This window comes from Poecilia mexicana, unplaced genomic scaffold, assembly GCF_051168715.1.
Source record: "Poecilia mexicana isolate PSO_F unplaced genomic scaffold, ASM5116871v1 scaffold_5, whole genome shotgun sequence".
Taxonomy (NCBI): Eukaryota; Metazoa; Chordata; class Actinopteri; order Cyprinodontiformes; family Poeciliidae; genus Poecilia; species Poecilia mexicana.
Window position 1 is genome coordinate 32806105 of NW_028263374.1, and position 26883 is coordinate 32832987.

The 26883-nt window shown below is 36.3% G+C and overlaps 1 protein-coding gene across 7 annotated transcripts in view; it reads left to right on the forward strand.

The window, feature by feature from the left end:
- The first annotated feature begins 4408 nt into the window (after positions 1-4408).
- The window catches only part of foxp1b (forkhead box P1b), a 312762-nt gene continuing 290287 nt past the window's right edge, over positions 4409-26883 (forward strand). For 5 of the 7 annotated variants that reach the window (XM_088005936.1, XM_088005940.1, XM_088005941.1 and 2 more), the window contains exon 1: positions 4702-4929. The gene's annotated coding sequence lies outside the window, so the exon portion shown is untranslated. Of the gene's footprint in view, positions 4644-4699; positions 4930-26883 lie in introns of those variants that run through there. The other 2 variants (XM_088005937.1, XR_015762942.1) reach the window with 2 other exon arrangements.

Sequence of the window (26883 nt, forward strand, 5' to 3'; positions counted from 1 at the left end):
GATCCTAATCCATGCAGCACAACACATACACAACACCGTAATAAATTCAGTCGACTCCTGGGCGCCACTGATCCCTATTGACATGTAGATTGACCCACTGAACAATTAGTCGTAAATTAGATTATTCTTTCAACTTGTTTTCTGAAATAGTTCATGCATTGTACTTTTTGTTCATTATAACAGACATATTCGCAGCTTAATGAGAAACACGGCGACAGCACAATATGGAGAGTAAAGGATTTCATACAAGATCACAGATCACCAGGTAAATAAATGTAAAAAGTTTTTTTTTCAGATATATTTCCCACAAAGCTAAAATTTAACACAAGGTTCTTTGGAGTCAAACCTACAAAAGGTTAAATACAAATTCAAACAGAGGCTCATTTTATTCAATTATGATCCACTCTGCTGCATCTTCAAAACAGACAAATTAATTCTAGATTCAAGAATTATATATAAAAAAACAAATAAAAAAAAAACACACACACTCAGGTTTGGTGTAATCTTTATTGCAATAACACAAATATGAACTACATCAAAATTGTTTTACTTTTTTGTACAAAAACCTTTAAACCTTTTTGACATTTTGTCTTAATACATCCATGAACCTAAATATAATTTATTGGCATTATGTGACACAATGTAATATAGAACTAAGAAGTGGAAGGAATACGATATATGATTTTCATGTTGTTTAACAAATAAAACTTTGAAGTTTTTATGTGTATCCTGTTTTCAGCACTTCTGAACCAATCACTACCTTCTATAACCATCTTCTATTGAAATAACAGCTGCAAGTTTTCGCACATTGAATCTTTCACCTGCTCTTATCCATAAAATAATTCAAACTTAGAATGAAGAACATCGGTAAACAGCAATTTACCAGAAATGCTAAGCTGGATTCAGGTCTGGACTCAATCTAACACATTAATATTGATGTAATTACTTATTTTTCTAAATTATTTTTATTAATTTCAGATCAGTTACAGCAAAAAGAACAAAAGAGAATCCCGTGCTGCATCACACATACACACACAAAGAAACAAAAAACAAAACAACTATAGCAAAATATCCCACATGAATAAGAAATAAGGAGTTATTAGTTCCTTCCTCCAATCCACGCCACCTCACATCCATCCATCCATCCATCCACCCACCTACCCACCCTCGTCCCTAGTGGGGTCGGGAGGGGTGCTAGTGCCTATCTCTAGCTAATGTTCCGGCCAAGAGGTGGGGTCACCCTGGACAGGTTGCCAGAAAAAAAAACAAAAAAACAAAACCAAACAAAAAAAAAAAAAAAACAGGCAAGAATAAATAAAGCAGTAAAATAAAATAACAAAAAACTAAAATCTAGGGGTTAAGTAGAAAAGACTTAAGTAAACCTCAAAGATTCAAAAATATATCCAATTTGTGGTTAAGATCATGAGTGAGTTTTTCCAAAAGAAGGATGACAGATATCTGTGTAATCCAAATATTCTAATGTAGGGACATATGGTGAAGTCCATCGTAGCAAAATACACTTCTTAGCAAGAAATCGAAGAATTGTAAACAAAGTTTTAGAATGTGCATCCAATTATTTAGGGGGATGTAATCAATTCTATTGTAGCTCAGGATTTATGTTTGGGGTTGATGTCTTGCTGGATGGAACTCTACCCCAGTTTCAAGTATTCAGCATAAACTCCGACCAGGTTTCCTGTCTCTGTAGTAGAAAAGCATCCCAGTAGCATGACACTGCCACCACTGTGTTTCATGATGGGCATTGTGTGTTCAAGGTGATGCGCAGTGTTACTTTTCCAAAACTCATAATATTTTGATCCCATCTCAGCAGAGCGTCTTCCACATGTTTACTGTGCCATATTTTAGTTCATTTTAAATGACACATTTATCAGTGCTAATTGAGATGTTTAAACTATGGGAAGTTATTTTATAACCTAATTATGTTTTAAACTTATGTACTCTTAAAAAAAAACAACAACAAAAAAACTGACACCTTCAAAGAAAAACTAGATTTATGCTAAAATCCCAGGTGGACATGCACTTTTTTTCTCCTGGACAATCAAATTAAATACTAATGAAGTACATTGTTGCTGGGGTTATAACGTGACAAAATGTAAAAACAAAAATGTGCAAAGTGCTGCAGTTATTAGTTGAATAACTGATAGATGATAAAAAGTATTTATGAGTTTATGTATCTGTAAAAGCACTAACACAATAAAAAGATAATGTTTTAGAAGAAAATGGTTGTAAATCATAATCCAGGTTCTAATATGATCTGTAATAACCTCAATATCAAATATCTAACAGAGACGTTTCCTTATTAGTAACAATGGTCAGAAGGTGGTGCTCTCCACCAAGGAACAGTTCTTCCTGAGAGGGCTCAACTTCAGCTTTTTCTCATATGTAGTCATGAGGAAGCTAAAACCACTCAAAGTGATATAATCCTCCCTTAACTCTGATCAAGCAAAAAAATATAAAATAAAAAACAACTAAACTACACGTTACTACGGTAATAAAGATAATAGTTTCATTCTTTTCTCCTGGACCAACACATGATTATTTTAGATGGCCACCAAAAACACTTTCTTCTTATGACAGAGTATGCAGAAGATTTTAAATGTAACATTCAATCCAATCAGTGTTTATGAATCTTCTCAGCTGACATTTAGGAACTGAGAAAGCCTGGCCCACATGTTTGAGATTGTAGCTATTGTAAATAAAAGAATCTACACTCTCCTTATCTCCCATGTCCTTTCAAAAGCATATCAGATTTTTCTGAGCATGTCAACCTTAAGTATATAAGCACACTTTTTTCACCTTTTATTGGGATTACAAGGAATTATATCTGAAAAGTTACACTATAAAAATAAATCTTTAAAGGGATTAAATATTATGCATTATAACAATCTAATCTCAATTAAATTACTTGTTAATGTAAAGTTCAATATAGGTTAGCTTATTTATTTATTTGTTTCAACTACGTTAGCAACATTGTTAATGCTAAAGTTAAATCTGCTAGCAAGTGCAACTAATTTAGCAATCATTGGCAATAAGCATCACATTTTAGTTGTGTTGTCAATGAAATGGCTTAAATGCCATTCCTTAAAATCTTACTGTCTTGCAAATATACATCTTAAATGTTCTTTACTATTTCAGTAATGTAGCCTTGATCATAAAGCAATTTTTTGTATCTTTAGCATGAAAAGACTAACCTCATGAAACCCCTAAAATTAGTACTTAAAAAGTTACTGAAATATATTTATATAGGAAATTTAACACAGAAATAGCAGAGACATAATTAAATGAGAATTGAGTTTTAATTTTGTAATTTAGTTGAATAAGTAAGTTTTAACATTTCTGGGACAAATTGACTATTTTCTTATGTTTTATTTAAGCCAGTGGTGTCCAAAGTTGGTCCTGCACGTTTTAGTTCTCTCCCTGGTTTAACACACCTGGATCAAATGATGGCTTGTTAGAGGCCTAAGAAGAACATTGACAAGCATCATTGACAACATGGCATTCTACCACCAGAGAAAGAACTAAAACATAGGACCGACTTTGGACACCCCTGATTTAAACTGTCAAACATAAATAACAAATCATAAATATTGTATAAAATCTATCCAAATCAAATGCCTGCAAATTGAGGTAAATTTTTATTGGTTAGATTAGCAGTTTGCTGTATTGGTGTGCAATTTTACAGAGAAGTTTTATATATATATATATATATATATATATATATATATATATATATATATATATATATATATATATATATATATATATATATATATATATATCTTTTTTTAGGACACAGCACTTCATTTGTTTTGGGGAGTTTATATATATATATATATATATATATATATATATATATATATATATATATAAACTCCCCAAAACAAATGAAGTGCTGTGTCCTAAAAAAAGTTGACTTTGAATGAGTAATCTCTTAAGGAGAGCCACGTGCAGCCCTGGCTTAGTAGGTATGCCACACATGCAGCTGACTATTAAATGAAAGTAACTTTCATGGTGAATATAAATAATCGTTAATTACAATCCATCCAAATAAAACGTATCCAAATTGTTACACTGATTTTTATTGGGTAAATCACAATTTGTTTTATGAGTGCAGTTTGTTTTTATTAGTGCATATTTAAGAGTTAAAAGAAATGAGAAGGTTATTTTTCCGAAAAAGTTCCTTCGGTTCAGTTTCGATTAGTCGGCATTTAGCTTTTCTGATAGCCAGTACCCCCTTCTTCCTCTGTCACACTTACTTCTAAAACTAATGCACATCATTACGTACCCTTCACCTTCCTCGTAGCTCCCTACACACTCAGAGAGAAAGGATCTACCTAAGTGCTCCTGAAAATTAAAATGTACTTAATTCTGTCAAGGCTCTGAAACGCTATGAGCCTTGTTTTGCCCAGCAGGTGGATGTATGACGTCACGGACTAGGAACATCAAAACAAAAACATTCAAATCCTCGTTTCTTCTTTTTTCCTCTTCCTCTCTCTCTAATTCTTCTCTCGGCGTGTTAAAAAATCTAATAACATTAAAAGCCAGGAGACTATTTTCCCCTGCGAGCCACACTGGCGAGTCGGCAAGAGCGAAACTCCACATTTTGCCATATTTCGACGTCCTCGGTAAGATAATCTATTTTCCTTGCAGATAAGTTAAGTTAGAGAACTCCCTCACCTCCTCTCACTCCTCCTCTTCTTCACCTTCAATGGCAGCTATGTCCAACACTGAGGCGAGCGGAGTATATTTGTTGGTGTTTACGATGTGATTTGTTGTCGCACGCGTTCGCGGTACACAGGCTCGCGTGCACAGGTTCATTATTCTCCAGCAAATCGCCCCCTCCCCTTCCCTCCTCTTTAACCCTCCGCGTGCGCTGCTCGTTCGCCGCTGTAAAGCTTTTTTTCCCTACCGGTAAGTTTCACAGCTCTCATCATGTTAACATTAGCTTTGTTGTTTCGCCTTTAGATACCTTCTGCTGCTCGCACTGAGTCTAACTTCGCTCCTGAAATTATTAAACATAGCGAGTGAAACTCACTAACCGTGCTGCTAAAACTTAGTGGGTAGCGCAGTTTATTATCGCGGTTGTGTGGCGTGGTGTCCCGTTTTTTTTCTCAGAAAGTTAACTGAAGTTGAAGCTACTCACGAGACCCTGGGGGGAAATGCACCTTTTGGAGAAACCCCCCCCAACCAACTCTTTAGTTACAGCTGGAAAGATGGAAAGAGCGAACAAGCAGCGGTAGCCACACACAGCTTCTAATTACAGCTTTACCTGTGAAGATTAAGTTTTCACCGTTAATCTTGAACTTTATTTGGTTGAATCGAACAGTTTGCTGTGATTTCTTTAGCAGGGAAGGAACTTTTCCCCACGTGCTAGCTGTCCCCTTAACAAAAAAAAAAAAAAAAAACAGCAGAAAAAGCCATTTGAACTGCACTTACTATGATTCGTCATGACATTTACTATCACTCCATCGGCTTTGTTTTTACCTGTCCATAGAAGACGGGTTTGTTTTATGTGTGGCGTCCCTACGAGGAGATAAGACTGGATAGTTCTTCTCCTAAAGCGGATATTCATTTATAGTCAACTTTTCATTACCTCAAAGTATTTGTGAACTACTTTGTGGGGATAACAAATACTCAGTTCTCACAACTTTCAATGTAAATGTTCACTAAAAAACAGACTTTATCAATAACATTTTTGTAACAGATTAAAATAAATATTTCTGAGCAGAAAATATGTGAATTCAACAGGTAAACATTTGAATAATTTGAACAAATTTGCAGCTATTTTTATAAATGCTCTTTCTCAAATTAGTCATTCTACCTAATTATTAAAATCAGTCTAGTAATCTGTTCCAAATTCCCACTGTAAAAAAAAAGAATAGAATTTTGATCTGTGATTGGGGCATAAAATGTTACTGACATAAAAATGAACTTTTTAAATCCATACTAATAAAGTTCCATGTCAGTGTTTCTACTAAATATTCAGTTAACATGCTATTCATTGGTGGGGACTGCCTCAGAGTTAAAGGAGCTGAGCTCTCCAGCAACTTAAGCATTAACACTATTACTAATCTAACTAAAGGATGTTTACAAACTTAAATCATTCTTAATTCTCTTACTCAAACTCTCTGCCACATGTTTCATGACAGATCTCAACTTGTATGTACTAAGTTGATATATTTATGCTTATACTGACTAACACCCCATGCCCCCAAAATTTAAAGAGTATTATATGCTACCAATTTAAATTGCTTGACACATGTTTCCCCACCTGCATGTTAGTTTGTAAATCCAGTGTTTAATTCTTATTTTTCCAGCAACATTAGCTAATTTTATTTTAGTAGCAAACCCATCTGAACACTTTGATTAGAATTTAACCAAAGACGTTGATGCTGTCAAGTGTTATTCTCATTCTTTATGTCAAAGAGAACTGTAGCTGATATATTTATATGGACTGGATTAGTGTCTGCATAGAAAATTGTTATGAAATTTGGTTTTGAGAAAGCTTCTGCATCGAAGTAAGATATCATTAGCTTAGCACTTATGTCAACTTGCTAGTGTTTTGTGTTTCTTACGTGTGCTTGTCAAGGAAAATGTTAAATTGTCACCTTTTTGAAATAGATTTGAAAAAAGTATTGTAATTTCAGTAATTCTGTATAATATTACTTTCATCATTTTCCTGTTCTCATTGTTTCTTCATTTTCTTTTAGGCACAGAGAAACAAGCTAGATTAGCACAGCGTCTTAAAAAAATGTCAATATTTTACTAATTTAATTAAATAAGTACATTTATAAAAATGTTCAAGTATATTTTAGGATCTTTATTCAGAAATATTAATGAATAATTCTAAGAGTTTTGTCAGTTTATCACCACCATTGTCATTCAGATTGTTAGAGAAGAACTGTTGACGTTTAAGTACCATTAAGTAGGATTTAATACCGAAATGAATTAGCTTAGTTTATATTTAGTACTTATAATGCCATTGAGCATTATAGTGCTAAATATGTAATCAATTAAAATGGAAATAATTTTTTTGCTTAATATTTTCTGCCCACCAAAATTCCATTTACAGTATTTTTTTATTTTGTTTTTATTGCACTTAGTTGTCAAAATTATTAACTTAAATATATTATTTATGGCTGTCCCATTCTTATAATATTTCTATTAAAAATAACACCCCTGCATCTCCACCATTCAGAGTAATATTATTTTTGTTCTTTTCACTGTAGAAAACAAATATTCTTTCTCATATGTCTTTATTAATGTTCTGCTAACTTAAAATAAATATGTTTATTCATTAAGGCTCCTCAAACTTACTGACTGTAAAATCTAATGCAAAGTTCATATTGATTTTTTTCCAAAACTATTCTTGTATTGCATTCTCTTTCATCTGACTGCTCAGTATTGTGTTTTCATCCAAATTGTTGTGATATTATACATTGGAATAAAACAAGCAAATAGACAGGAACACCATATTTTTATTTATTTTTTATTTTTAAATCTCTCCAGTGTTTTATACAGTACATATGAACCACTGAAAATATTTGCAAAAGAGAAACTGCAGCTTTAACTTTTGCTGGCGGTGCTCCCTCCTTCTTGTTTCTTAGGATTAGTCATTGTCTGAAGGGGAGGGAAAAAGAGTAACTTTTTTTTGTTGGAGAAGTAAAGTAAACAGCCTCCAACAAGCGAACCTTGACAACCTAGATTAAGGAAAACATTGGAGATCAAACAGTGCTGCTGCTGGGCTGTTGTCATGAGCTGCATGAGAAAAAGAGAGAGAATATTTGAACAGGCGCTTGGGTTTGTGTGCTCACTTATGCAGAAATGGACCTTCACAAATGCTGACCTAGGTTTTAGGGCGGCAGGATGAGCTTTCTTTGCAATGTTTGACTGCCACATATTTTCATACAGTTTTTTCTGTGTCAGATGTGGATTACTCAGCGTTGCCATCTGAGATAAATAAGCTCTCTTTTACCCCGTGAGTGAATATGTACCGACCTGGCCTGAGGAACAGTTAAGAGAATGAAGTTGAACTTTGAAGAAGACCACTGTTATGACACAATATCTGTGATTTGTGAGTTATTTGGAAAACCTTTGTGTCTTGCTTGGCCTCTTCAGGCTGACACAGCTCTGCTTTGTACAGAGCTCAGGTCTGAGCTGCTAAGAAAATAATCAGTCACTCATGCATTCAACGAGTGGACTCTCCCATCCCCGAATGAAGCGGCTCTCTCTTTCATCTGACTGCTCAGTATTTGTGAACACACATTGAAATACCCTGCGCTGGGTACTGAGGGGCTGTAAACTGGCTGAGCACCCCTGCTTGGAGATAAAAGGAGTTATTTTTGGTCCAGTGTGGGAATAAGAGCTGCATTTGTTCAATTGCTTCTTCTTTTTTCATATTAATTTCATCCATTTTAGGGCTGTTGTAAACAATTATTTTAGTAATCAAGTATTCTATCAATTATTCTGACAATCTAGTAATCAAATAAAATTGTGATAAAATAAAACTATGGTAAATTCTACCATAACATCAGCATTACTATTGGATGTCAACAGTGACTCAAATTTTCATACTTGTGTATCAGACACTATTACTTTTATGTAGTTTAGAAAATTAACCTGTAACAATAATAGCTTTGCTTTTAAGTTTTACCTGGACAAAAGTCATACAAAATCTCAAATTACATTCAATTTAATAAAAAATAGGCAGGTTCACAAAGACACTTCTAAAAAAAACTGTCTATACTGTAGTATTTAGTTTATGCCCAGCCATATACAGCTTTTATGTTTATGTGAGTGCCTGAATTTGGCTTGTTCGTCACACGCAGGAACACGTTGCCAGCTATGTACCATCAGGATGCGCTCCGCCACCCGTTTGATGCAACCAGGATGATATGACATTATTTTCCAGGTTGTCCGTAAAATTACACTTTCGCCAAGGATCGGTTACAGTATAGCCACCCACTGTGTTCAGTCTATCCGCTCACCGGTATAAATACACCCACCACACACTTCACCACAGTTCACTCTGCCACAAGGCAGCAACTCCAGGAGGAGACAGCCTGTCGTACTCCATGCATTGTGCCAGTCATTTTAAGGATGCCTATTGATCTCCTGAAAAATTATAAAAACCTAAAAATCAATTAATAAATTCGGTCCAGGAGACCGAATTTTCAAGTGCTTCCGTCAACTTGAAAGTTGACGAAAGCACTTCGATTTCAACAACAACTCATAGGCAGAAGTGAGAGTATTGCGCAACACAAATAATCACTCAACTGCAACACAGTTTGCTAAATAATAAAACATAATCTAGCAAAGCTTCAAGGAGAAGCTTTGCTAGTTTCCTTTTTTTTCCTTAGGTTCAATTTTCCTTGAGGAATTTTAAAAATTTGAGGTACTCAAATCATTCGAGGAATCGTAAGAGCCCTAATCCATTCATGTTTTGACGGAAGCAAGACAAATGACAAGTTTTCTACCAGATTAATTTGTGGTATGAATTTTTTTTTTTTTTTTTTTTTTTTTGCATGTTTGATTCACATGACACAAAAATAAGCAGAGGGGAGTACACTAAGTATGGATACAAATGCAGCACACTCATTCCTGCTATCATTACACAAATGTAGCAACAAAGGAAGGCGGCGGAACAATATTTCTGGGGTAAAAAAGGTTGGTGTGCCCGGATAACCCCCCCTGTGGTGCTTCCCGAATTAATCTGGTATTTCTTTCGTCCAGAGGGTCTGGACCCTTGGCGATTGAGAAACAATTGCTTGAAATATGGACTGTGTTAGTTTAATTTTCCTCATTTGCTAACGTTTGTATGTGATGTGTGTAATGAGCCAGTTAGACGCTATGAAAGCTTACTTGAATTTGCCTGCGCTGTAAATAACCATTCTCCACATCGAAGAGAGACGAGCTGATACAAACAAGGCGGCTGTTAATGTTAATTTAATATTTGGAAGTATGACCAACATGGAGTGAACAGCTTTGTTCACTTCCTCCTCTGCCATTGCTAAAACTACAGGCAGACTACAATTCACTGATTGGAGTTTTCCTAGCCGATCCCACTTTTGAAAATCTAGCAAAACTATAAGCTCCTTATCCTAAATTTTTGGCTAATTAAAAAAACTTTAATAAATGTTTACATTTTCACTACAGCTAATTTAACCTAAAATTAGTAAAAACTTAGACAACTTAGAAATGTATAAATGCACGTGTAAAATTGTACCACAGAACTTGAATAATTTTTTTTCTGTGCCTAAAATTGCAACAAAACAACCTTTTATTTGAAATAAAAAAATGTAAATATTACATTGCCCACATTAGTATGCAAGTAGAAAATAAACCCTCAAAATATTTGATCTGTTAGCTTGTTAGATTTAACTTTACATGTAGAGCTTGATAATTAAAATTCATTAAATGTTTACAAATTCAGTGGCCTTTGTATATGTAGTAGTTTCAGCTCTATTAGAAAATAAGATGGAAATAAACTTCCAACTATTGTTAATTAACGCCTTTATGGATTCAAAATAGGGGGAGTTTTTCATGTTTGTCTGTTTAATAATTATTGTCTGTTAAAATAATTATTATTTTACCTGAGCCAGCTGGTTTCAATCATTACCTGTTATAATATTATAATATGGACTGGGAGAAAGACAACAAGTTGTAAGGGGTCTCATTGTAACAACTTGTAGCTAGTTAATATGAAAATTGTCCTCTTCCAGTCTCTATTAACATGAAAGACATCAAAATGTACAACCAAAAATCCCAATATTTTTTATTGTCCTTTTGTCTCTTTGCTATGTTTTTTTTTATTTTTTATTTTTATCCGGACTCAGAATAGCACATGGTGTGCTTCCCATTTTAATGGACTAGTTACAGAGTCCATAGCTGGGCACACAGGTAGGGTAGGTCAAACAAATGTAATTTTACACAGCACACAGAAATCCTGGCTTAAAGCAGTTAAAACACTTTTTTTTTTTTTTAAATCTCCTCATAACAGGTTGTGCGGTTTGATATTTTTGTGCTGCCACTGCCAGAAATCACGTCAGTCAAACTGGTGTGGTTAGATCTGTGAAGCATTTTCTTTGTCTGTTTATGCTCCTTTTTCACCGCCACTTTGTTCTTTCTTTCTTCTACTGCAGTGGCTTTCTGGTGCTATCTCGCAGGTTCTTTCTGTTTGCGCTACAAAAAGGAAAAAAAAAAACAGACTTCAATTATATCAAAGTGTTCAGATCTTAAAAAGCTGCTCGGAGCTTCATGTTGAGCACTTGAAAATGTAAGCTTGTGTGGCCTGGCTGGAAAGATTAAATCATTACTCTGTTTTTTATATAATGAGAAGAGCAAAAACTGACATTTGCTAATATGAACTATTGCTTAAGCCCCTGATAAACGTAGGAGGCAGTGTAATGTAAATTCAAGTTTTTGTTTTTTTTTGGAGGCCGTTCATCCTTGACTTCTTTCCTGTTTTTTCGGTTGGCAGTTGCAGCCTAATAAGAAACACAACATGGCAGGGCCTGCTCTTCCATCATTGTTCGCTGGCTGGAAAGTCGGCGCGCTTTGATCATGTCTTTTGGGCGCATCACTCCGGCTTAGCCCGCTGCTTGCTATGTGATAAGCCATCAGAGTGCTCAGATCTCAGCCGGGGCTCGAGGAGAGACAGGAGAGCATAATGGAGACAAGGAGAGAACGGCAATGCAGATTTTGTTGACAGACTCTTACTGCGGCTGCTTTCTCTTTTTTGTTTTGCCTTTGAATTCAACGATCTTGCTGTCCCTCTTCACTCATCTATGAGGGGAAAAAAAAAAAAAAAAAACCTTTCTTGGTAGAACGCTCTATTCCAGTGTTATGCCTTTGGACCCATTAGCTGTTACGTTTTTAATTCCCAGCACACATTACCTGATTGAAACACGCTCGCACACACATACAATTTAATTGGAAATATAGATGAGTCTTTTTTCCAGCCAATCCAAATTCCCCCCAATGTTAGCAATCTTTATCTATTTTTTTTCTTAAGGATTCTAATACAAAAAGCCAGGGGGGAGGGGGGGCATATTGGTGATTTGCTTAAACTACCCACAATCCTGTGCTTCATCACTGGCACATGACCACACAAGAACCAACTTCATGTTAGAGTTAAGTAGAGAACCCAAAGACAGCAGGGCTGAGGCAGGTGTGTAATATTGAAGAGTTTCATGAGGAACTGAAAATCCATCCTTTCATCCATTATCTTACATGCTTATCCCTACTGGGGTCGCTAGGGGTGCTGGTGCCTATATCAGGCCGTCAACAGGAGAGATGCGGGTCACCCTGGCATTCCATCACAGGGCAACAAACTGACAGGACAGTCTGTTGCCCTGTCAATCATGCACACTCACACCTAAGGAGAATTTAGAGAGACCAATTAACCTGACAGACATGTTTTTGGATTGTGGGAGGAAACCAGAGTACCTCAAGAGAACCCACACTTTCTGTCTGGAGAACTCTACAGACAGAAAGGCCCCGGGCTGGACCTTCCTGCTGCAAGGCAACAGTGCTACCAACTTGCCACTGTGTAGCCCAGAACCGGGCAAAAAAAAAAAAAAAAAAAAAATTATATATATATATAATTCTGATTAGTCTTCTGAGAAAAAGTCATGATTCTAAGCCGCATGAGAATAATGGGAATGAGAAACATCCTGGGGAGCTTTTCTACTCCCCTGGATGACGGGCCAGGCTATAAATACAAAAACGGGAGAGTGGCATTGGTTGCAGCTGATGACAATGAGGTGATAGACAACAGCTGTGAATAGGAACAGCCTGACAGACTGAGGGAAGAGAGGCAGATAATCAAAGGTGAGAAAGGGAAGCCATAGGCCCTGTTCCAATAATCGCACTTCCACCCTTGTGTCCTTCTAATGCACGTTTATGTTGAAGTCTGTAGTGTGACACACATTCCCCACAACCGACCTGTGCCCCGCCCATTTAAGTCCTATTTCTGCCCTTGCATTAAGTGGACTTAAGCAAAGTGTATTACCGACAATCATTGCTGCATGTGCTGTTTTGAGTTAAAAGGCGGAACTATGGCAATGGTTTTTTCTGTCTTTATTTTTGTCTTTATAGAAAATTCAAGTATGACAAGGGACACATTGGTAACAAAAATGTTTAATATGATAAACGGAGCTGAAAAAGAATAGTCACAAACTAACTGTGAGAACAGTAAAACAAAATGATACAAATGCAAGATGAATTTTCAAATCTAAAATTAAACTATTAACACATTGGTAGAAATATTGGGCTTTTTTGATGTTGCAATGTTTAAGCACATTCTTAAATAAAATTATTTAACTTTAAAAATGGAGGGGATTTTTAGAAAGCGGTATTTATGGATAAAAACTTAGCCACAGGATTAAATTGTTAATATAATACTTTAATCCTTCATCCTCTGTTACAAGACCAAATTTTATATTAAAACTTAAAGAAGGAATAGATTTTGTGTACAATATCCACTTTTGAAAATCTTTCTAAAAATATTAATGAAGTTAAAGTTTATTGTCTCAAAATCTCAGTCACAAAATACACAGGAATTGATATTAATTTTGAATTTCTTTTGCAGAAAGTCATTCCTTGGAAAAGTTCATACATATTTTTAAAATTAACATCTTAAAATTTTGTAGGAGTGGAATTGAAAGTTATTTGGTTATTTTATGAGCAATCTCATAATTTTTAAACAAATGTTTTCTTCTCAGGGTAGAGGGCAAGAAAATTGATGTCAGAGTTCCTTAAGAAATTTCTTGTAACATTTTTGGTCTATTAGTCTTTTTATTTTTCACAATGTAGCATCAAGTTTTTTCCCCCCTATTTTTTAAATATGCCATATATATGCCTTAACTTGCCATATATTTGTCCGTAAAAAGTGGAGCTAATCTGCTAACAAAGATAAGATTCTGCTTTGTTAGCAGATTAGCTTCACTTTTTACCAAACTAATTTTTAACCACAAGATGTTTTTTTTGTTTGTTTTTTTTTAAGCAACAGCTGAAATGTCTATTTTTTGCCATCTTGGAAATATGGCAACATTCACACAGCAAGCTGCGTCTGTCGCAAAAAAGAAGAAAAATAAATAAATTTTCAAGTAATATATATTTTTTTCACTCTATTGAACATGTGTGATTACATTGAATTTTGTTCCATATTTAACAAGTCATAAAACACATTTGAACAGTCAGATATAACCAGCAAGGTTTCAATAAATAAATGAATATCAACAATTTGCGCTTTTGTTAAATCCAAATTAAACAATCGGTTAGTGGATCTAAAAACAATGTAATGCTAATCACATTTAGCATAAATGAACTAAGAATATCAATTCTGTTTAATGGTTTCAGCATAGATAAATTAAAATATTTTAAATTGCTTAACATTTAAATATTTTAAAGTGCTGGCAAGTTTGCTTTGTAAAAGTTCAAAGAACAATTTAGTTTTGTTACCATAGCAACAATCTGATGCTGTGAGTTTAAACTTGTAGTTTTAGCTCTGTTTGTTCACAAATACATCTTAAACTACAGTTATCATTGATTGCTTTTAAACTTGGCCAATTAAACTATGCCATATGCCATATAACAGATTTTACTACATTTATTTTGAAATGCTGTCAGCGGTGCTGATGTGCAAGAGAAGCCCCTAAATCAAATTCTACTCAAGGCCTCATGCAACCTTGTACCGGCTCTGTATGATGAGCTAGACCCGGTTCACTTTGCATCTCTCTGCTGCTGCTGAATGTAGAGGGACAAACGGGGAGATTTAATTTATGTGCCTTTTTTAGCTCTTCCATTTTGTGTCTATTGAATTTTTAATAAGTGCCACAGAGACTGTTTTGGATACTCAAGTTTTATGGAACGAGTTTTTCTGATCTTGGCCCAGCAACTCTACCTGACTTTAAGTAGACAAATAGACGGCATTGTGTGGCCGCAAAATAAAAACAAACCAGCATGCGGCACTTATAATACACTGAGGGAAACCCTGTCCAGTGATGACTTTGGAAAACAAAAATACCTATACTGTATATTTAAAATATATATTTTTTGTTGTAGTTGTACTTTTAGCAGCACAAATGCCTTAATAGTGACCAGTCCCACCATTTTGGATGTTGAAGTTCTGACACAAGGGCATACTGCCCCAATTCTCAAATTTTTGCCCGCTTTTAACCTGCTCACTCGAATTCTTATGTGCACTCTGAGTCCACACTCCATAGTATGAAGTGATCCTACTGACGTCTTAGCCGATCAAGAAAAAAATCGTTTGATTCTGATCTGTTTCTCAGCAATTGGTGCATTTCTACATTTGATTACTCTTCATTTTGATATTTTCAGATTTCTCCTAGCTGCAGTTAGAGGATATAAAGGTTCATTTTGAAGTGCAGCGCCCCCTTCTCTCACCGCTGGTTTTCCTGTGTTTGTACATAAAACATAATTTTAAACACGCATTATGAAAGGCTGCTCCTAATTGACGGGTTGCTGCTTGTTTATTTAATTTATGTTTAGAGACTGGGAGGTAATTGGGATGCAGTAATTACCCAAGATGCAGAACAGGCTGCATTTAGGTGAAGGTGCTGCAAGGCTGATGAATGTGGAGCAAAGATGAAAGTCTGCAGGTTATTCTCATCATCCAGTGTGAGCCATTAAAACACTTGTCAGCTTAGAGAAGAGATGACTAAATGGGTCCGTGTCCCTTATTCAGCCTCTTTGTTTACTGACATGACACATAGCCTGAGATTAAACTCATCATATTAGTGCCAAGTGCATTTTTGTACTATTGAAATGTGAGTGTTTTTTGTGGTACTATGCTGAATAAATATAAGTTAAAGGTCTTTCTTTCTTTCTTTCTTTCTTTCTCTCTTTCTCTCTTTCTTTCTCTCTCTCTCTCTCTCTCTCTCTCTCTCTCAGCATGCCTGAGCATTTAAAAACAACAGTAAAGAGCAAGTGGATGGAAGGGATTTGTGTATGTGAAGTCCCTCCTGACGCTGTTGCTCCTTCCCTGATAATAGCCTTGTTAACTAAGATTCATTACTGCTTCTCTCCCAGTGGCCTGGATATTGAGGTAGAGTGTTCTCAGAGCGCTGTGTTAGCCACGGTGAAGTCATACTGTTGTGGTTTCATGAGCTATTCGTGGAAGGCGGTGACTGTATCTTCCCTGACTTCTGATGATTCAGTTGACCTGAGAGCGGGGTGGTGCGGGTGGTATTTGACTTTGTTTGCTACCCAATTCCACTTTCACACCGACTCTCGCTTTTCTCTCTGTCTCTCTGTCTTTCACTAGCACTTTCTCACTCTCCCGTGTCATTCCCTCTGAACATGTGGGGATGCACAATGTGTTTGTGCGCGGGTTGCTGTTTGAATGCCTGCTCTCCCAGTAGATCCTCAGTCGTCGTTGTTGTTTGGCTGTATTGCTTGCAGTGTGTGACTTGCATTTGCCCAGACTCCTCTGAGGGAGTTTGTTTTTGTTCTCAGTGTTGTAAACAGGGTGGGACTCCATTCCCAAACCACCCAGTTGGAGATGTTTTTTTTTCTCTCTCTGTCGGACGTTGTTTTGTATTGTTGTTTGTTTTGGTTATTATTTAGAACGGTAGACTAGCCTTTACACAGAATAATGTGCTAAAGCAGATGTGACTTAACAATATGGTTACTGCATAAAAGCTTTTATTCTGTGATTCAAATACTTTTTTCCTTTGTACAACTTCAGGCCTTGTATGCACACCTTCACATTTATTTATGCAGTTATTTACTTTTGAGATAACATTTTTATTAGCCAAGTCCAATTTATTAACAGCATTATTATAATTATATATATATATATATATATATATATATATATATATATATATATATATATATATATATATATATATATATATATATGTGTGTGTGTGTGTGTGACTGCACTGATAAATTGAGTGCAATTACCATCATTTTCTGACATGAGAAAATTATGGTTGAATGATACACCTATCCACCAGGTCATGTCTTCACATTGAGGGTTAACATTAGTCACCCAAGTTAGTGACTTTGTTGCTATATTTATAACAAGTTTTTTGGACAAAAAAAAAAAAGAAGAAGTATTGGCTAAAATTGGAAGCTGTGATTTTTAAAGTTCAGTGGCAACTCATTGGCCAGAAAACTGCAATTGGTGCACCTCTTGTATTTGTTTCCATACTTTAGAAGTTTCACATCATCAAACAAATTTTAATGTCAGACTAAAATAGGCTGTTTAAAGATTGGTAATTTGCTGAAAATTTGCAATCAGTGCACCCCTAATTTTTTATTTTTTTAAATAATGTTTTCCAGTTTTCAAAACTGTTTTAACAGCATCTCCTGTCTTGTTTAAGGGCACAATACATGAGCATGAAGTGAAGATCCACCCAGACATCCTTGTGTAGAGTAAGACAATGGTAGCTTTCACAAAGCAGCTGAGGATGGTAAGCTGTGGATGTCTGTAAAGTCCCTCTCAGACAAGAGGCAATAAAACTCAGTAGGTGACGCGTTAAAATAGTTGAGTTTTTCAGAAGTGGAAAACATTGCCACCTTGCCATCCCACTGCTGCAACCTTACTGTTGCTTGCTGCAGCGAATAAAGGGGCAGGATTCAGATGCGTGCCGAATGCTGCCGTCACACAACCTAACAGGCTTTTGATTTGCTAGCACTTTGAGACTAAAGAAAAACAATTGCAAAGTAGGTGAGTAAGAACCTTACTGAATATGCAGGGCTCATTTCTCATGAAAGCAGTTTATTCAACCATAGACTCGGTAGGCTAAACACACACCAACTTACGAATACAATTAGTGAAAAACGGTAAGGAATTAATCATAGTTTCACAGTTAAACAATTTTGAAGTGCCCCGTCATTTCACCTCCACCGCTTTCTGAATGATTGTGGGAGATGGTTCTGCAAGCATTTTGTTTCAATGATCAAATCCTGCTTGTGTTCTTTTTGTTTGTGAATGTACTGTTATAGTACCACTGGAGGTATCTGCAATGGCACGATCAAAAGCAGTACCAAACCCTAACCCTAACCCTAAGCTGCACAACTCAAGTGTAAAACGTTGTCCATCAAAAACAACACGATGAAGAGAAACTGAGACTTTAGTAGTCAGCTTTTGCTCAAAAGTGGTAAATGTATGTGTTATGGCCACTCTTGCATCACAAAAGAAAACAAAATTGCCAGAGCAGTCCCACAGGAGGAGGTTTTCGACTCACTCAAAAACAATAAAAAGCACTCGTGGAGACTTTTCCTGTTTCAAAAGAGTTTCTTTTACTTATAAAAATAACAAAAAATAATCTCCGAGTTGACTTCAAATATAAACGTTAATTTGCGGTACAAAAACCTTTTCACTCCTCGCTCCACCAAACAATCAGATCAGCCCCAGCAGTTGCTTCTGCCTGTTAATGACTGCCGGAGGCTGACTGACGAGGAGGAGGGTCTAAGCAAAACAAATAAATAAATACATAAGTAAATATACAACAATAGACCTACCATTCACATGGCTTTAAATCTGTGGAAATTAATAATTTAGCAAAAAATAAATTAATCTAATTCTTAATAGGCTCCAACAATATGTGACAGGGAAGAGTTTGCACATCTCATGCTGCACATCTCATGACAAAATTCAACGACCCTATTGAATTTTGTCAGTAGTTAATTCCATAAAATTCAGTAGTTTGACTGAGGAAATAATTTTGAATGCTTTTTTTGTTCTGTCTGCACAATGGCAGGCTGTTATCAACCTAAAGACTTCAATAAACATGGAGGAGCAGGACCAGGTGTTTCTGGAATTGAAACTGTGTGTGGTAACCATTTAGACGCCAGGTGGTAAAAATATGAGAAAAAGTTTTATCTGTGACATAAATAGCATGGCAATTATAGCTTTGAGTCTGTGCACATTGTGTGGAAAACGAGTATGTTAGTTTTATCAGTGCACCAATAGTTTTCTGACTTCCAAATTTGGCCGATTTTTTAAAAATTTATTTATTTATTTTTCACCTACCATGCTCAGCTATGGAGGACCAAAACTGACATAAGAAATAAAAGCATAAATATATATTTAGTTTTTCCATTTCCTTACACGAGTTTTCGTGAAGTAATGTATATTTTCTTCCTCATTTCCCCTAAACATGCGTTTTTGTCAAGAAAAGTAAATATTTTGATTTGTCATTGCCTCTTCTCTCCTGTTTTTACTTTCCCGTATGCATCATTATGTTGTTAAGGAGAGCTACCTTCTATGTCCAGCTCCTCTACTATTGGTCAATAGAGCTTTGGAACCAACATCACTGTCAGACGTTGTGGGGCGTTTAGGTGCAGTCACTCGGTGCCATCTTTACAGACCACAGACCAAAACAAACTTTATCCCGGTGGTTTTATTGTGTTACTGACTGCAGTGAAGAGGTGGATATTGGATATTCCAATATCCACCGAGCAAACAGCGTTTAGCTCAAGGTTGATCCGATTTATAAACGATAATTTCAGCCAGCCGTTCTCCAGCTTCCTCCTCAGGGCTCGGAGGTTCACTTAGGGACTGTCAACAAATTTCCGAACCAAACACTGTCAAACAGGAGTGTTTGACAGGGTATGGAGGACCAATAGCTGATTGGATATTGGAATATCCAATATCCAACCCTAAAACGCATGTTTAGGGGAAATGAAGAAGAAAATATATACATTACTTGATGGAAACTCATGTGTAAGGAAAAGGAAAAATTAAATATATATTTATGCTTTTATTAGGCCCGAGCAGCGAAGCGCTAGCAAAGGCCTATTGAAATCGCGCTGTTCATTATTTCTTATTATGTCAGTTTTGGTTCTCCACACTCAGCTGCTATGTGGAAGCAATTCTTCATTGCGACCGTTGGGTGGATTTTAACTTTATGCTCATTTAATAGTATTAAACAACACAGGAGATGCCATTAAAGCATTTTTGAAAACATTAACATGTGTTGGCAGGTAAAAGAAATTCCAGCATAAGACGTGAGAAAACTGAGCAAAATAGTAACAACTTAGAGGGTACACTGACTGTGAAGTTTTTTGGCAGATAACAGAGCTTTAAAAAACCTTACCTGCTGACAATACCATTTCCTTTTTATTTTATTTTTTTTTCCTTAATTTGCTCAGTCACTATGTGAATGCTACATACATCTTGTTCTTCACAGGGATCTTTAGATGGACCCTAACTTAACACTCATGTACTATGCCCTTAAACAAGACAGGAGATGTTGTTAAAACATTTTTCAAAGCATTGAAAGGGTCAAAGAAATTCATAGTCTGATATGTGTTTGAAAAAACTGACCAAAATAGCAAAAAAATTAGGGGTGCACTGATTCCAACTTTAGCCGGTGCTCTTTTTTTTTTTCGTCTAAAAAGTTGCTAAATATAGTGGCTATGTTGGCAACAGTGAGGGAAGTCAGTCAACGCTCTCTGAGCATAAGTAGGCAGTGGCGGATTTTCAGATATTTGTGAAGGTAAATAAGATCGGTGCATAAGATTGGTTTTTCATTTAAGTATTTTCCAAACTTAAGGAAATCTGTTCACACCTAATTATTTTCCTTCCTCTTCACTATTGTGCCCCACTTTTTGTTGGTATATCACAAAAAACCCAATTAAGTACACTAGAGGTGTGCCGATCGATTATCCACCAATCATAATCAGGCGATTTCCGTAAAAAAGTGTATGATTGGTGATTGCCGATCACAAAAACTGATCACCTGCACCTCATACTTCGCAGCCTGCAAAAACCAGTGTGCAGTGTATCTCCCACTTTACTTCACACTGCGCAGGCACGCAGCAGCAAATAAGCAATATCGTGTGGAACTTAACGTGCTGACTGGGGAAGTTTGCGTCTTGCATAATAATTGCCATAACTCACCTGGATGAGCATGGTGGTCAGAAAGCTAAACAAATAACCTGAACAATTATTTAAGCCATTGAGCTAGGTGACTTAAATTCTAGCTGTTGGACTGCTGCAACACACTTTTGGCGAGTAATATTTCATAGACGTAGTGCTGTTTGCGCTTCACAGTATTCTCACTTCAAAGGCCTCCTTAAAGTTGCAGCATGTAACTTAAAAAAAAAAGAGAGAACGGTTTTAACGACTGTATTAAAACTTTCGTTGTCCTAACGTGAGATAATCTGTGAAAACAATCGAGCTCCTCTGCCTTCTCTTGTGTTCTGCAGAATTATGCTGCTTTACAGAAACAATCAATTTGAACCAGCACAAAACAATTAGCCATGCTCACTGGCAGTTTTGATTTAGTTACTTAGGAGTGTTTATTTTAATGCAACCTGTATTTGGTTTTGAATGAATGTTTTCTTTTTTACTTGACAATATTTGTTCTAGGCAGTGTTATGAGATTTGATTTTATTGTTAAATATTGTTTTACTGATTGCAGGTTTTTCAGTTGTCTTTTTGACTGAATACCTGCTGCATTATGCCTCCAAGTATTTTGCATGTTTTTGTCTAAATTAGGTGAATTTATAGTTCTCCTTTGCCAGATCACATAGAAGCATTTATACCTAAAGAGAAAAATTAACAGCCAATCCATGTGATCGGTACCGGTGATTGGCAGTGATCAGCCCTAATGGCTGATTGGTATCGGAATTGGCAGAATAAAACCTGATCGGAGCACCCCTAAAATACATTGAAGATTTTTTTTTTTTGCTAAAAAGTGACAAAAGATACTTTTGTGAGGTGCAGTGACTTTTAGGGTTGTCAAATTTACCTCAGTTTATTTACATTGGAGTAGTTCTGTCAGCCTTCTACCATTGATCCACTATTTCTAACCTTTTATTGAAAACTCCCCCACACCTGTTGTGAATACAGCAAATACCGTCGGTCGGTCAAGGCAATCAGGTGTTTTTCAGCGATCTGAGGTTTTCCTGAAAGCCTTTTCCTGCTGCGTATGTGGGGCTTACAAGCTTTTAATGTGTAGACCAATCAATTCCTCACTCTAGAAAAAACCCTCCTACTTAGATATTAGTAAATCAATCTTTTCATATTCTGCAGGTCTGGCTTTTTGAGTGCATTTCTGTGTACTTCATGTACAGCTGTAAGCTGTGACTAAGGGGCTAATTCAGGGAACTTTAATCAAACTGACCCACCCCTTCTTGCAGTGTCATCTTTTTTCCAAATGCCCCCCATAAAATGAATAGATGAGCAGTCTGTTTTTAGAACATAATAGCTGCATTAGAATATGAGATGGATAGTGGATGAAAAAATTCTGCATGCTTCATGCTTGCTTTCATTTTTGCTAAGTTGCTCAGGTCTACTTTTATCAATAGCGATCCAGTGAAAAAGACCTCTGAGAACACAGTGGAGTGCTCAGTTTAAATTTTGAAGACAGGAGTGAAAAAAACAAGCCACAAGTGAGAACAATTTGAGCTGTAAATTGTCACCAAATTGACTGTTTTCATTCAGAGCTCAGCTAATGTATGATTTTATGCTCTGTGAGCAATAGTAGATTTGTTATGTTTCTTTGCCGTCATTGATTGCAACGCCACACCTTCTCACCAGAATCACTATGACGGCTCTTTTTTCCATGCGGTGACATCATAACCAATGGAGGTTTGTGGTGTTCTCATCAGGGCAAAACCACACGGTGCCGGTCAATATGTAAACAGCAGCGGAGACTGTTTCTCATCACCTCGGTGACATTTGTTCACTGGGCGACTCATCACAGAGAATGGTCTCACAAAGTATTTTCAGTAATTTGAGTAATTTAGTCGGTGATCTTTGTTCACCAATTTCTCTGAGTAATGCAAAGTGCATAATAGCATAACCTTTTCAAAGGAACTTACCTGCAGTTTGGTTTTATAGTTATGAATAAAGTCCTATTTCTGATTGTGGCCAGACTTTAAAAAGGTGATGAAGCTCACATTGATCTCAGTCTTTCTAACATGATCTGATTATCCGGTGCTCTACAAAGAGACATAATCACATTTATGTTCTCTAAATAACTCAATGGATTTTTTAATAATATAAGCTACTAAAGCAAAACAATTAAACATACAAGTTTATTACCCATCCTTATTCTGAAACAGTCCGTCTGTTACAACTCTCGCAATTTTCAGTCTGGAAGAATATTTAATTTGATATGAAAAAACTTCATGTATAAATATATGTATGTTACAAAGATTTTTTTAGCTATCAAAATGTTTCATATTCCTTTGTTTCATTTGGATAGTATTTATTATACACAACATAATAAAGTCTCAGCATCATCATCATCTAATTCATCATTGTAACTATGAAGAAGTCACAAGTATCAATCAGAAAAAGAGCACATTGTAAATGTTGTAGTCAGTCTGCTTGCTGTGGGCGTTTCTCCTCTACTGGTCTACTGTTACCTTCTACCTGTCTGCGCTCGTCTGCCCCTGCCACACGCATCAATCTAGCACCAATCAAACACTTTTCTGGTTCGTCTACAGAACCATTGCACACTGGCCGAAAGAGAGGTGAAACTTCAACTCTTTTTTTTCTTTTTTTTTTTCTTTTTTGGATCCATACAACCTTGAGGTTTTGTTTGTTGACTGGGGGTAGGAACGAGTTTAATTGGGGGGACACATATCGGAAACCTGACAGTTCTGTAAATAGCTTGAGCAGAAATGTCAATCAGGGGTTTCATCAACCCAGTAGCACGTTACTACCATTGGTTAGTAACGCACTACTCTAATCTGACCCCTTGTAACAAGTAATCTAACACATTACTATTTACAATCCAATAATCAAATTAAAGTTATGTATCCAAGTCACTGCATTTGTTTTTAGTAAAAACAAATATTGTTTCTTTCCTTTTTTTTTTCCTTGGGGGGTTACGTCTCTTGGGTAACACCAGCAAAACAAACGTAAACAATGGAGGGAAAAGAGAGATGCGCTTTTTCTAAACCAATTTGTGTCAGCTAAACATGACAATAAATTAACTACAGTATACATTTTATCTATATGTTCTCAAGGTGGCACACTGCCCCAAACAACTTCTTTTTCCATTTCCTCTTGAACAAAATGTCTTGCCATCGTTATGCTTTAATCAAGCATAATGACTGTCAGTCAGGGACTGTATCATTCGTCTCACAACTAGCAAGAGAAATACTCTGGCAGTACATACAAGCTAGCTACAAGATTCTGATATATTTTATTGGTCAAAATACATTTGATTATTGGTGAAAAATACATTGACATGCTGTAAGTCGACTGACAATTGAACTGATTCTGTATCTTTCTAAATCCTTAAGTGAAAAATAGCTACTAAGGTAGGACTCAGGAGTTCTAAACTCAACATTGTAGTTTGACCAACAAAAATAGTCTAAAAAAACAAGTTTTGTTCTTTTTTTAACAACTCTCTACATCAGTGCAACAGTTTGTCCTACAAAATAAATAAAAATTATACTTTTCACTGATAACTCTGTGTGCCATCTCACTTTCCAGCCCTGCATTCAATAACTTACCAAATATGAGCCATGGCTCTCAAAAGGTTGAGAGAAAGACATGTTCGAGTGGAAGACTTCAGAATCAAATATTTTTCACAAATGTGGAGAAATACTTGGGTGGGACAAATGCGCCTGACCCCTCTTCCCCACTGGTTCTCACATCTATGTCGAGTGGTATAAGATTTGCAGCAAATAAAGAAATTGGTTTTGGCAATGAGGTTAGAGGAGGAACAAGACTTTGCCTTATAATCATATTCAAAATGCAATAGACTTCCAATGTTTTTACTAGTTCCCCCCTTCGTGTGCTAGTGTAAGTGATTTGCATGGAGTTTATCCCTGCTGATTAAGACTGCTTGGGTTGTTCTTGTTGGAGTCATGCCAGTTGAATTTTCTGCCTCTTCTAACACATTTGGAGACGAGGGAATACATTCTTTTTTTGGGGGGGGCCCAAGGCTCTCCTTCCATTTCTCCCCGAATCCTTTCACCATCGCTCTGACAATTAGCAAGCTCTGGCCATCCCAGAATGACACAAGTAATTAAAGAGTTGGTGTTCATAATTACAATGTGCTTATTGTCTGTTTATGGATTCTGCACCATGTGCGATGCACTGGGAGATTTCTTTGGTGTAAATGGATGTAAGGTGGCTAATATGCGGGGGTGGTGATTTCATGTGGTTAACATCTTGATACCCTCACTGTATGTTTTGTACATTAATCTTTTGGTGACTGGAGAACCTAGCAATGGGTTATTTAACAGTTGTTGTGGCTGGAGTTTCACCTGCTTCATCAAAATGGGTCCCAGAGGGCATTCACATGGGACCCACTTAGAGATAAAATGAAGCTGGAGAATAAAGGTGATGGCTACAACTAATCATGGATCTCTTGCAGTCTTTAATCCAATTTTTAAAATGATAATATACAAAATAATCTAATTTAATTTCAGGTTTTTCATATAGTGCAATGTTATGTTGGATTGCTTTGAAAAACTACCTTACTCTGGTTATTTTAGTCTGGTACTAACATTTGTTTAATTGGACATGAAATACTAGCAGTGCATCTGATCTTACAGTTTTCTGTAAGATCACTAAAAGGCTTGACATTTCGATTCCGATTTTGGCCGATACCATTTTTTTTTGTCTGAAAAGTCACAAAATATTGGGGCAAACTCTCTATGTTGTCAACAGTGGGGTGACCTGGTGGTTTATGGATTCCTCTCTTACCACAGAGAAAAAGATCTTTGCAGAGGTAGATAAGATTGGTGGAAAAGATCGGTTTCTCGTGTAAGAATCCCTAACCCTGATCGACAATCTCCCAAAATTAAGGAAATCGGGACAGATTTATCGGTTCACCCCGAGAAAAATATCTTTTCTTAGCGTGTTGTCTGGACAGTTGGCTTGAGCTCCACAGCTGTTTATCCCCTTACCTGATGTAGATCATAGTAACTGAGATGCTGAACCTCGTGGGGAATGGAAAGGAAATCATAATGATGGAAAAGAAAGAGAAGAGAGGAAAATATGAGGTAATCGTAATCATTACCGCAGTAATATGGCATGTTTTCCCAATATCAGGCTGCCCTAACCGGAACAGACGTCTGCTTGAAAAGAAACAACAGAGATATTCTGACTTGTCTCCTTTTTAATGTATTTGTTTATTTTCATTTTATGCAGTTAAGGTTTAACATCCTGGCTTTCTCTTAGAAAAAAGTGGAAAAGTAATGAACAGAGCCTCTGGAGTGATATCAGTTTGTCAGTGGACTGATTTGTTTATCTACTCATTTAAAAAAAAGAGGAGTGAAAGCCTCCTCTCTCCTCTCTGCAGCTGTGTTTAGGCGCTCTGTTTTCTGGAGAAGTTGTGAACTGTGTCATCTTCCAGTCACTAACAACCAACAGCTGCAGCATCAACCACAACAGCAGAATGTCAGACTGATTTTTTTTTTTAAATGTATAAAAATAAACAAAGCCCATGTAAAAAAAACAAAAAACAGAACAGGAAACAATGCCGCAAACATCACTCAGCTTATGCAAATACAGGGTAAATGTGCTGGCAAACTGATAAGACCTGTTTGTCTACAAGGAGACTGTAGGACAAGATTGACCATTTTATATATAAGCTGTTATTTTATCTGCAGTAGCTACCCAAAAAACATCTGCTTAGTTTTTTCCCTCCCCTGTACAATACATGTGAAACCCACACATTATGATGAAACATGCTAAGTATTTGTTTTTGTTACTGCATGGATGCATAAGACGCCAGATGTTCCAGGCAAACTTTTAGTCATTGCGGTGGGAGATAGGTCAGACTGTCAGTAGGTCAAGGGTTAAACACACACACACACACACACACACACCCACACACACACACACACACACACAAAAATGCAGCACCCACTCAGTTAATCAGAGAGGAGATATTTATCAGTCCCTCC